This window comes from Protopterus annectens, chromosome 12.part0 (assembly GCF_019279795.1).
Source record: "Protopterus annectens isolate FY-2018-M chromosome 12.part0, PAN1.0, whole genome shotgun sequence".
Lineage (NCBI taxonomy): Eukaryota > Metazoa > Chordata > Ceratodontiformes > Protopteridae > Protopterus > Protopterus annectens.
In genome coordinates this window covers 339,593,890-339,607,257 of record NC_056746.1, presented here as the reverse complement: position 1 = coordinate 339,607,257, position 13,368 = coordinate 339,593,890, and the positions used below count along the sequence as shown (strand labels likewise).

Here is a 13,368-nt window from a genome sequence, read left to right as displayed (position 1 = left end):
AATTTGGGTCCAGGGAACCTTTCTCTGAACGGGCCACGCAGCAACCCTGAGGGGTTGCCAGACTGCTCCACTCTGGAGGCAGTCGGGGGACATTTCTCGGAGCACCTAGCGGCATGGGAGTCCATTACATCGGACCGCTGGGTACTCCGGATTATATCCAGAGGTTACAAGATCCCCTTTCTTCATCTCCCAAAGTTAAAAATCCTCCCCGATGTTCCAACCGATCAGAGGGAGGCCGCTTCAGCGGAAATTGGCCATCTGCTGAGGAAAAGAGCCATCTAGCCCGTCCCCCCCAGACCAGATCGGATCATGGTTCTACTCTAGGTTCTTTTTAGTGCCAAAAAAGACGGGGGACTTAAGACCCATTCTAGACCTGTCCCTGTTGAACCGGTCAGTTCCCAAAGAGAAGTTCTGGATGGTCACTTTGCAGTCCATCCTCCCCCTTCTAGGGGAGAATCACTGGATGTGCTCTATAGACCTCAAGGACGCGTACTACCACATTTGGATGGACAGACGATCCAGGAGGTTTCTTCGCTTCCAGCTGGGAGCCAGTCACTACCAGTTCAGGGTCCTTCCCTTTGGTCTCACCACAGCCCCCAGGGTGTTCACCAAAGTGTTAGCAGTGGTTGCGGCCCACCTGAGGCTTCAGGGGGTGCAGGTCTTTCCGTACCTAGACTACTGGCTTCTCACCGCCCCAACAAGGCATCTACTCTCTTTGGCAAGAGACTCCTTCCTTCGTCTAGCTCCCAAGCTAGGCATCACGGTAAACATAGAGAAGTCCAACCTGGTCCCTACTCAAACAATAGAATTTATAGGAGCCAGCTTAGACACGAGAAATTTAAGAGCCTTTCTCACAACCGACAGGGTTCGGATTCTCCGACTCCAGGTCCGACTCCAGGTGCGGGCCATCCTTCACTCCAGCTCAACACCTGCGGAATTGATCCTGAGGGTGCTAGGGTCTATAGCGGCAGTGATTACTCTTCCGTACGCCCGCTTGAACATGCGGGTGCTTCAATGGACACTTCAGGTGCAATGGTCATTTCTCTCCCTCCCCCTGTATCATCCCATCACAATCAGCAAGGCTTGCAAGCGGTCTCTCTTGTGGTGGCTCCATTCTCCGGACCTCCACAGGTGCTGCCCCTTTTGTGCATCTCCCCCTCTCGCCACGGTGACCACGGACACTTCCCACCTCGGGTGGGGGTGGGCATTTTGCGGGCCGGATGATCCAAGGCACGTGGAGCGATTCAGAGACCTCCCTGCATATCAATGTTCTGGAAATGAGGGTGGTGCTCTTGGTGTTGCAAGCACTTCAGGCCCTCCTTCCACTGAGAACAATTGCGATTCAATCGGACAACATGTCGGTGGTCTGGTACATCAACAAACAGGGAGGAACCAGGTCTTACCCTTTGTCGAGAAGCCATGAGAGTGTGGGAATGGGCGATCTCCACCAACCGCTTTCTCATCGCAACGCATATTCCGGGTCGGACCAACATCCTAGCGGACAAGCTCAGTCACACCATTCTCTTCCCGTACGAGTGGTCTCTCAATTCTCAAGTAGCAAAGCGTATCTTCGTACAGTGGGGGACTCCCTGTTGCGATCTCTTTGCTTCTCCTTTAAACACCAAGTGCGACAGTTTTTTCGCTCTAATCCCCCCTCCAGGGGATTCTCCGAGAGATGCTCTGGTGCATGCTTGGCCTCCCGGTCTTCTTTACGTATACCCCCCTCTACCTCTGATGCTACAAGTACTTTAGAAAGCCTCTCGGTTGGGGTGCAGAATGATCCTCATTGCCCCGTTCTGGCCTCGACAGATCTGGTTCCCTTACCCAAGGTCTCATTCAGTGAATCCGCCTTGGATTCTAGATCCCATTCCGGATCTGATATCACACCCGTCGAACCTGCCGACTCTGAACCTGGACAACCTGAAGTTGACTGCTTGGCTGCTCCAGTTCTACTCCTAATCAGGACTCCCGGTATCTCGTCCCCAGTTAAAGCCATTCTGGTAGCGGCCCACAAGCCCTCTAACAGAAAAATTTACCGCAGTAAATGGAAGCGTTTCTCCATTTGGGCAGAGCAGCAAGGCCTAGATCCTTTCACGGTTCTCCTTCCTTTGGTTCTAGATTTCCTTACTACTCTCTAATGATGGTGCCAGTAGTTCCACGGTCAAAGTTCAGCTGGCGGCCTTATCTCATTACCGTATTGGACACGATTCAGGGTCTCTTATGTCGGTTAAGTTATGCAAAACCTTCCTAAAAGGCACCTTTTTGCTCAGACCCCCTGTCAAACAAACGGTTCCCCCGTGGGATCTTTCCTTGGTACTTCAGGCCTTGACCGCTCCCCCCTTCGAACCTGCGGCCACAGTCTATCTTAAATATTTGTCCTTTAAGACTGCTTTTTTGGTAGCCATTACTTCAGCTAAGAGAGTTTTAGAGCTTCAGGCCCTGTCCATGAAACCGCCTTATTTGATTTTTCATCCGGACCGGGTGTACCTCAGGATCAATTCCTCCTTTCTTCCTAAAGTAGCTTCCGAGGCTAACATTAATCAGTCCAACCTCCCTGTTTTCTTCCCTAAGTATCAAAACAAAGGCGAATACAAGCTGCATTCCTTGGATGTTCACAGGCAGCTTCGTTTTTACCTTCATAGGACAGCTGGTCATAGGCAATCAGACCAGTTGTTCATTTCTTTTGCCAAATTCAATCTGGGTAAACCAATTTCCAAAGTTTTTGTCACGCTGGATTTCTCAGTGTATTCTGTTGGCGTACCAAGCCTCTGGGAGGCCCGCACCGGAGGGAGTCCATGCTCATTCGACCTGGTCTGTCTCTGCTTCAGCGGCCTTTAAGTCGAGAGTTCCTCTGGATGACATTTGTTCAGCAGCCACTTGGGCTTCATCTCATACCTTTATTACTCATTACAAGCTGGACATCACTTCTAGAGGTAGAGCATCCTTTGGCTCCGCGGTGCTCCGGAATATCCTTCCATGATGGCCACCCAAGATTCAGGTAGCTGGGGACTCTGTCCCACAGGTTGCTGACAAATTAATTCTCCTACTTCTTCAGATTTAGAAGTTATGTACTTACCATAACGTTCCATCTGAGTAGGTGGATTCATTTGTCTGCAACCATCCCGCCCTCCTATCCCCCTGGCCTTGTCAGTTTCCTGCATAGGGTGTGTTACCCTTTGGTTAGGGTAGTTGGTGCAGGGCAAACTCGATCTGAGGTCATGTAGGGAGAGCAGGGCATTATGGGTGAGGGGAGGAGCTAGGAGCTCGGATCCATAGCTGGATAAACCATGCCGGTTCGGATCCGATATCGGATCCATACCCACAGGTTGCAGACAAATGAATCCACCTACTCAGATGGAATGTTATGGTATGTACATAACTTCTAATTTTGTAAATCTAGCCAGTGAGTGGGATAAAATGAAGAAATTTCTGTCTTCCCCAATAACTCTTGAATAATGTCCACTACCCATCCTTTAAATTCCTCTGTTTATCAGCTGGGTGGGGAAGTGCCAGTGTCTCATTTTTATTTCATTGCCCTGCATTTTTATTTGTTGTTGTTGGCGTATGATCTGAAAGTTTTTTGATGTGTATCATAACTTTCAATTAAATGTTCATACTCGTGTGAAGTATAATTTGCCTAGCCTACTTTTTATACACTGGGGAATTATTTCTAAATTCTGTCCAAGCTCCTACTACTGAAATCTTCCATATGAAATATTTTCATAAATTTCTTCAAAAATCTACTCTCTCATTATATTTTCCCCTTCTAGGCCCCCCAGATACATCCTCACTGTTGTAAATCAAATTCCAGTCTGCACCTATAAACAGTATTCCCTGCTGAGAGTTGATTATTTCTTCCAGAATTTTCTTAAGCTCCACTGTGGCAGGTTTAGGTAGAATATAAAAACATGGAAGCTGAATCCCTCCTCCCTTGCCAGTAGCCACTTACTACTCCAAATCTACCATTACTATATTGTTTCCCTCTTCTATAACTATTGGAGCTCCTCTAGCAATTAATATAAGTACTTCCCCTTTCCTTGTATTCTGCTGAATAACCATCCTGAAATCTTTTCTTTATCAAATTTTGCATGCTGTTCTTTCCAAATTTGTCTCCTGTTGCATAGCTATTTGCTCTCTGCAGTTTATAATAATAGTTCATGACTTTTTTTCATTTTTGTATATAACTGTGAGATCATTCACATTCAAAGGTAATATGGAAAGTGTTACCATTATGATAAGTTATTTCCACCTGTTATTTATAACAGCTTTTTTAAATGTCTAACTTCAGCTTTTGTGTTCGATGCATACTCTGTTTGGTAGGTTTATCTTTTATTTAGTTGTTTGCTGACATATTCATTTGAACCTGTGTCGCATCTTACAAGACGTTTTGTTTTAATGAAAACTCTCAAAGAAAGGAACACACCCCCAGAACACCTACATAACCTATTAACTTGATACAAGCACACAAAGCTGTGTACATTTTCAAATTACGTATATCCCTCCTAATAGGAACAGTTGTCCCAGATTGACAGCTACACTCCCAGGTTTGAATTGACATGCAATGGTCATCCATGCTAAGATGCATGGTACATCCTTTGCTTTTACAAGCACTAAGTGTTGTCTTATCTTGTTTCCTCTTTCAGATGTAGGAAACAACTTGAATGATTTCAGAAAACATTATCTTTTAGTCACTGAAGAAAAAAAGTATTCTGTTTTTTTTAATTTTTTTTTTTTTATTTATTGCTGTTATCAGCGTGTCTCCATAGACGCCCTACATTTACTGCAAGTCCCTTAGATCCTCTGACAGACTACTGCTGCAAGTTACTCAGTCGCACAACTATCATGGTGACTCCCTCTATGCCAGTAAGATAACACTCTATCTCAGCACATCCAAAAAATACTAACATCTCTTTCAAAAAAAAAGCCTAAAATAATATCTCACCAGCAACTGGCTTTGCCCCTGTATTTCACCTTCCGATTGTCTTCTCAACTCTGTACTCTCCTTCACCTCAAACTACTGCAGCTGCCTTCACCTTTTGCTAGTAAAGTTCTGATTAGAATATCCGATAAACTTGTGTGCACAACTAAATTTGTATTATGCTCCTAGAAATCTGTTTTGTATAGCATCCTTGATTATTGTACTACTGTTCTGTGACTTAATTACTGTACTGTTGTATTGTGCTTTATTGACTACTGCATTCTTAATTGTTTTTTGCTTGTATTTGCTGTAATGTAATTTGTCTGGAGCTTTTCCCCATGGGTCCCCACTGAAAACAGGCTATTGGCCCAGTCGGACACTACTTGGTTAAGATATAATAAATAAATATGAACACCAGATACACAGTTGACTTCAGCTATAAGCTTCTCATGTTCACTGTGAACATTTATTTGCTAAAGGAAAACTTTTCATTCAGTGTTTTTATCTACTTGCTTCCACTTAAAACTTGTTCATTCCCTTATGTAAAAAGTAGGAAAAAGCATATAAATTTTTTGTTGACCAGGTTAGTTCCACTAGGTTAGTAGCCTCTTTTCAGAAGAGACACGAGGTGGTATTAATACTACTAGGGGAAATTTGACTAAGGCAATCAGGAACTTCACCTACACTGTTTGGTAGGTGCTGTAGGATCTTTTACACCCTCCTCAGTTATCACCAACTCAAGCAGATGGGGCCTCTCTTATCCTTTAAATTGCAGTGCCTCCATTTCTTAAAACTGGACAAGAATAAAGAAGGAAGGGGAAAAAGGGCACCTGTTTTCTTTAGTATTCCCATTACATACAAAACTAACTGAAAAAGCTGTACTGTATAACATGCAGTATTTCATGTTTTATAAAAGTACTGTTAAAAACGGACTGTTTTACGTATAGTTACCTTTTTCCTTCCTCTTCCCTTCTTAATGTTCTTCCAAACATTAATGACACGAAGTAGAATGTATGATTTAGAGTCCCCTACAAGTTTAATGAAGTCAAAAAGTCCAATAGTTCCAGGTTTTCTTTCCTACCTTATTTCGTGAATGTGATCGATGCTTTGTAATCCCACGTTTATTCAATAATTTCCAAGTTGTTGGTTTCTTCTTGTTGATTTCATCTCCCAACTCTAGTTTCTGGTTCATTTCCCTCAATATTTTAATGTATAAACAGTGCAGCTGTAAAAAAAAAAAAAAAAAAAAAAAGTCCCCATACACAACACGCCTGTGGGATATTTACTAAAACAAATTGAGACTCCAGAGAGTAAAGTTTAGTATAGCAAGTAGTAATATGTAATCTGATGTCAATTTTCATTCTCTCCTCAGTGACTGGGTTTGGATCCGATCCGACTTGGCCGATGTTAAAGCTCGCAGCCACCAAATATCTCAAGCTTCTCCCTTACTCACAATGCACGTACCCAATTTCCTGAGATCTTATTTGCCAGTTCTAGCTATCTGACATAGTCTACCAATTTCTCTCAAGCTGTATAAGTAAAGTTTTTTTTTCTGAATTCTTTCCATTAAGTAGTTTTTAGTCTTTAGTTTATTGTGGTTATCTCTACTGTTCTCTTCCTTGCCCTTATAACTTTATAAATTCTTGCATACCATTGTTGGTATTCTCTTGCCTCTTTTTCTTAACTGGTGTATTTAGAGTGAAATAGTTGTAACTTTTTTCTCTTTTTGCTGCTGCTACTACAGTTTTTCTTCTCTGTTCATTTTCATACTTGATACTGTCAAATACTATCATTAGTATCTTGCTTCCTTTATGATCTGATCATAACTCTTCATACTTTTGGTGTGGTATCCTCGGTCTTTCTTTCCTATTTAAAAAAAAAAAAAAAAAAAAAAAGAGGTTACTTGAAATTTCAATTGTTTGTGCTTGAATCTTTACCTAATATTATTGTCATTTGATTCAGATACTGCATGATGACTGACAAACCTGTGGGTTTCAAGAACTGCTCCAAATGTGGGCGTAAGTTACCACTGTCTGATGCACACACTTTGTGTGTGCTGCTTGAGTTTGTTACATTTACAGGAGGACTGCTCGATTTTCCACAAACTTAATCCACGAACTTCAGCAGAACATAAAAACAAATCGATATTGAAAGGTCTCATCTCTTCCTCTTTTGGAGAAGCCATATCCCAGTCCCCAAAGTTGAAGCCTTCCACTTTGTCCATATCTACTTCAGACTCTTCCCGGTAGAGTAGTGCTAAACATCCGGTCACAACCCCAGATAATAAAATGAGAATTCAGGATCTGACTGCTCCCTCGGATCCTACAACATCCAAGTCGAGCATTACAGATCCTGCACTGTCAGATCAGAAGGCAAAATCACCAGATCAGACAGAACCATCCGAGAGTGTGTATTGTCCTCGGACCAGATATTCCCCATTGGTGGACCCAGTTCCTGACAAACTCCCATCACCCTTTTTGCAGAGGCCAGCATCCCCTTCCATTTACTCTACCTATTCTTCCAGAAGTCTAACAGAAGAGGATGTGATGAGGAAGATCCTCTCAGCACAAGGGGAGATTGGTCTCCCCTCAGCGCCTATCTCTCTGGGTCAGGTTACCCGACCTTCCACCACATCCCCCTGCATCTTCCTCCTCTACCACCATCCATTGCCTTAGAGTCACAGGATCCCAGTCATCTGGATCTGAGGATCTCTGTATCCTCTGGTCTGACATGGTCTCTGAGATCTCTGATCCTTTTAGATCTGGAGAGCTCTTGGAGCTGAAGCCTAGTGGCCAGGTTTGGGGTGTAGCATTAGACTCTGACCTTTTCGCAGCCATCACTGTTCCTAGATGTCTCAGTACTGGACAGTTAGACTCTGGCTTCCTCCTCAGGAGAGTGCCGATTGATCGGAGAGACTGGATGATTCAGAAACCTGCTTTCTTGGATCACAGCCTCTCTCTGGTTCCTTTGAGTTCTTCTTTCGAAGCTGTGAAGAGTGTTGTTTGCCTCAGCAGTCCTGACAGAACCTTTCTCCTTAGATCTTGCATATTCCACCATGATCTCCTAGATGCTGGAGCCTCAACACCTTTCTCCACGGGGACATCCTGTACCCGAAACCTCGGGTCCCCCCCCCCACGGAATTTTGATTTCCTCTCCCTAGAATTACCCAGAACATCCCACTGCGGAAGTGACCAGGAAGAGGACATGTAAGAGGAAACACCTAGACTGCCCACAGGAGTTTACCAAAGACACTGACTTCAAGGGTGAAAGGTCCCCACGGTCACTTCCTGAAGATGTTCCCTTTGAAGACATCCTAGAAATCCTTAAATAGGTGGCTGGACATCCTCCAACCCTATTTGAGAGGGATCTGTTCTCCTAGGGGCTTTTGGTATGGGACGCTCTACTTCTTGGGTGACTTCGCCCACTGACAAGCTCATTGACATCTCTAGGCAGGAGTGGAAGGAACCGCAGTCTGTAGAACCCATACCTCGGAGACTGGACAGGATAATGGCACCACCTGCGGACAGACCGTTTTAGAGGAAAGGGGTTCCAGTTGATGCCATGGTCATTGTGACAGCCACTAAGAAGGAACTAACTAAAAGTTCCACTGTCCATCCCCCCAACAGGGAGTCATGGATGAAGGATAGACTGGGGAAGCATGTCTTTGCTTCAGCGACCTTTACCTTGCGGTCTCTGAACTATTTGGCACACTTTATTAGACTTCAGAGAGATTTATCCAAGGAGTTAGCAAATACTCTCTCAGGAACCGTTTCTGCTGATGTTTGAGATTCAGTAACCTCTCAGTTGGCAACACTACAGTCCATGAGGTTAGTTTCCGGCATAGCAGAAGGGGACCTCGAGCTGCAGGTTCAGACATTTCCATGAGGAAGCATGCCTGGATGCACTTGTGCGTTTTTGCAGAGCCAAAGTCCTAAGGTCCTTTCCATGTCACATGTGACGGAAGTGCCCCCAGGGGCAGAGGGTGCAACTCCAGTGGATGTCTTCGCCCTTGTGGCAGAGGTGGCCTGCAAAACCAGGGTTCACGAGAGTCTTTGATAAACCCTACCAGTGCTCCTGAATGAAGGTCCGACTCTCCACCTCTGGTGACAGTCGAGGATCTTTATCCCTGCACCAGAGAGCCTGGCTAGACTTAAAAGATACTAGGGTGCAGAGGATTATATCCAGAGGTTACATAATACCATTTTCCCTACCACCACCAATTCCCATAAAAAATATCTGATGATCCACCCACTCAGGCATCAAGCAGCAATCCAGATTCAAAAGCTGCTAGAAAAATTCATCCAAGAGGTCCCACCAGACCAGATAGGATCCAGAACTTACTCAAGTTTTTTTTTTTTTTAGTGCCAAAGAAAACTGGTTGCAGGAGACCAATTTTGGATCTGAAATCTAAACAAATCTGATCACTGAACCAAGTTCTGGATGGTAACTGTTCAGCCCATTCTTCCTTTTCTAGGCAAGGATGACTGGATGTGCTCAGTATCTCTTCAGGATGCCTACCATCACACAAAAATGAACAGGCGATCCAGAAAACACCTATGCTTCTAGCTGTGAGGCGGTCACTACCAGTTCAGAGTGCTGCCATTTGGAATCACCACAGCCCCTAGGGTGTTCACTAAATGCATGGTTGTAGTAGTAGCTTACCTCAGGGTGCAGGGGTTCTAAGTGTTTCCCTGATTGACTCATTACCGCTCTGACCAGGCATCATCTCATTCACGCAAGTGATCAGGTTCTCCACACCTGTACTCTGCTAGGAATAACCATAAACTGCAGCAAATCACAACTTCAGCCATCTCAGACATTGGAATTTATTGGAGCACTGCTTAACACAAAAACTGCCATTGCTCCCCTTCCACACAAGTTCAAACAATAAGGTCACACGTCAAGAAGGTTGTAGAAAACACATCAATCTCAGCGTGCACAATTCTCTGAACTCTAGGCCTAACAGTGGCAGTGATAACCTTAGCTCCATTGGCCAGGTTTTACATGCGGATCCTTCAGTGGTTGTTAGCTACTCAGTGGTCAGTCTTCCATCAGTCAGTGTCGTTCCAGGTAAAAGTTATCAACACTCGCAAAAAAGATTTCTGTTGGTGGATCCAGTCCAATCAAGTGTGCCATGGCTGTCCCTTCATCCCCCAGCAGCCCAAGGTCATAGTGATTACAGATGCTTCCCAGAAAGGGGGGGGGGCATTATCTGGGCAAGACAGTCCAGGGTACTTGGTCCCCCAAAGAGGCCCATTTGCATAGAAATGTTCTGGAGTTGAGAGCAGTGCTCTTGGCATTGCAAGCATTTCAAGATGTTCTTCCCTCCAGGTCGATTGTGATTCAAACTTAAAACATGTCAGGCATCCGGTGTGTCAGCAAAAGTTGAGAAGCTCTCAGGGTCTGGCAGTGGGCAATCTCTTCCGACTGCTTTCTTTTACCAACGCGCATTCTGGGGAGATCCAGCCTGATTGTGGACAAACTGAGCAGGTGCATACTTCTTCCACATGAGTGGTCCTTCAATGAGAAAGTGGTAGACAAGATTTTCTTTCAGTGGGGCCAACCATGCTGCAACCTTTTTGCCTCACCACTAAACAAGTGCAGCAACTACTTTGCCCAGATTCCCCCACAGGGGCAGTCCCTGAAGGATGTTCTACTTCCCGATTGGTCCCCTGGTCTCCTTTATGCCTTCCCACCAGCCCCATTAGTTCCCAGAGTTACAGTAATTCTCATTGCCCCGTATTGGCCTCAACAAATTTGGTTCCCCTTTGTATGGCCTCACCTCTTTCAACCCCCATGAAACCGAGATCCAACTCCAGACCTACCATCTCACCCTACAGGCATGTCACACCCAGATATACCAAACCTGAAGCTGACTGTTTGGCTTCTCCAGTCACCTTACTAGCCAGACAATCTATGCTGTCATCACCTGTCTGAATATAATTTTATCTGCCCATGAACCCTTGACAAGGAAAATATATATTCCTGTAAATGGAAAAGGTTTGCCCTTCAGGCACAACAACATAATCTTGACCATTTTCCAACTCCCATCAATCACATTTTAAATTTTCTTGCTTGTCTATTTCAAAACGGTGCCAGTACGTCAGCCGTTAAAGTGTAGCTAGTAGCGATTTCAAGTTACCATATAGGATTTAATGGAGCATCCTTAGCTTTTTCACAAATTGAGGAAGGCCTTCTTAAAAGGGACACTTAAACCTTGTTTTAAAGATGCTACACCTCCATAGGACTTAAATTTGATACTTCAGTCTCTCACACAACCTCCCTTTGAACCAGCAGCTACATGTGACCTTAAGTATCTTACATGGAAAACTGTTTTCTTTGTTGCCATTACTTCTGCAAGAAGAATTTTTGAGATCCAAGCGCTATTTTTAAAATCTCTTTACTTGGTTTTCCACAAAGATAGTGACCTTGCATACCAGCCATCCTTTCTTCCAAAGGTGGTGTTAGACTCCAACGTTAATAGTAATATCAATTTGTACTAGTGTTTTTTTTCCAACAAAGGAAAATATATCTTACATTTACTGGATGTTTATAGACAATTGTGATTCTGTCTACATAGAACAGAAAAAAATCAGGAAAGCAGACCAACTGTTCATCTCCTTCTCTTAACCAAAATTGGGAAAAACAGTTTCCAAAGTTACCCTATCAAAGTGGCTGAAAAATTGCATCTCCTTTGTCTATTCTAAATTGGACATTACTCTTGCACATCCGTTGAAAGCACACTCCACTAGATCCATGGCTACTTCCACAGTTTTTCAGTCAAGACTGTCTTTGGATGATATTTGTCCAGCTGCAACTGTGGCTACTCCTTATGCCTTTATTATTCATTACAAGTTGGATCTGTTTTCCAGAGGTAGGGTTTTATTTGGTTCTGTGGTGCTCAGGAATATCCTTCCGTCAGTCCACCCTGGATACAGGTAGTTAGGGAAACTGTCCCACTCGTTGAGGAGATAATGAAGATTGACAACATCAGATAAGTAAGTTGTGTACTTACCGTAATGTTCCATCTGTGTTGAGAGTCTTCATTCTTCCTCAACTCCCCCCCCCCCACCAACCCCTGCCCTTGACTTTTGGAGGAACGAGTATTTACATGATCTCTATTTGCACCTTTTTATATATATATAGTGTAATATATAGACTTTGGATATCGCTGTTCCATAATTCTCTTAATCTTCCTACGCTAATGCAGCAGCAAACAAGATTTGAGGTAATTGGGTAGGTGCATTGTGCGTAAGGGAGAAGCTGGATAGATTGGCTGGCTGCAAGCTTTAGCATCGGCCAAGTCGGATCTGATGAATCAGATCTGAACCAACTCATTGAGGAAGAATGAAGATTGATAACACAGAACGTTATGGTAAGTACATAAGTTTTTGTATAAACAAATATTTTACGAAACAAATTCTGAAGGCAGAGTTCTGCTGAAATAAATGAATTGGGGATAATATTTTTGTCCAAGGATTCTTGACAAGTGTTTTAGGAAATGACCTACTTTCCTTCATTTTCATTTCTGTTAAGGCTCCTTCTTTTAAGCAAGATAAAAAATCTTCAAAGGATGGTGGTGAAATTGATCTCAGATGCATAGTGATGCTTTTCCTTGCCACTGTCAGCATGGTCCAGAGAAGGTAGAGATTGGTTACCATTTTCATTAAATATAACTAAACATCTAATTAAAGAAAAAGAATTGAACCATAAACCATTCATGACATCTATGGCATTCCCAAAATATTTCAAAGGAGGACATTAAAAAAATATATGCATCTGGTCTGCATTACAAATCTTGGTACAACTCCAACATTTAATGGTGCTTTGTATTTTGGCCATTCTTTTTGGAGTTTAAGATCTATATAAAAATTTACAAGTAAATATATGCTAGTGTTGAGACTGAGATGTATTTTAATAGAATTTAATATATGGGATTTCTGCTCGTGATTAAGTAGAGTTATGATCCAATGTTATGTTTCCAAAATATTTAATTTAAATTACTGTTGTACTCATCAGAATTTTATATAATTTAGAGGTAAGGTTTTCTACCTTAGTCGTTGAATAATATTTCATAAAAAAGTTGAATTAGTTTAGGGTTTTAGTTGTGACATGAATGTGCAAGAAATAAACATTTGTCATGAGCTTAATATTCCTTAAAATTAACCAATCTTGAGGATCTAAATCAATAATACTTTATAAACTGTTGAAGATCTTTTACTTTAAGATCTTTAAAACATTGATACCAGCAAGAAAATCCTTTGATGTTCTTCGTTCCCCATTGCTGCAGTCCTTACTATTGGGTAGTCCGCTGTCCAGTCGGCCCGAATACCAGAGTATATGGCTGACGTCGGTCAGGGCGCATTAGACTGACGTCAGTACGTCAGGGTACTAATGCGCATGACCGACGCCATATCCTTAGTCTTTTTGCCGCATGGTCCGATGCGGTT

General features: G+C 43.2%; 1 protein-coding gene across 1 annotated transcript in view; it reads right to left on the bottom strand.

Annotated features, from left to right (window-relative positions):
- BFAR (bifunctional apoptosis regulator) overlaps window positions 1-13,368 on the bottom strand; it is a gene marked incomplete in the record, with an annotated part of 616,262 nt that overhangs the window by 286,810 nt on the left and 316,084 nt on the right.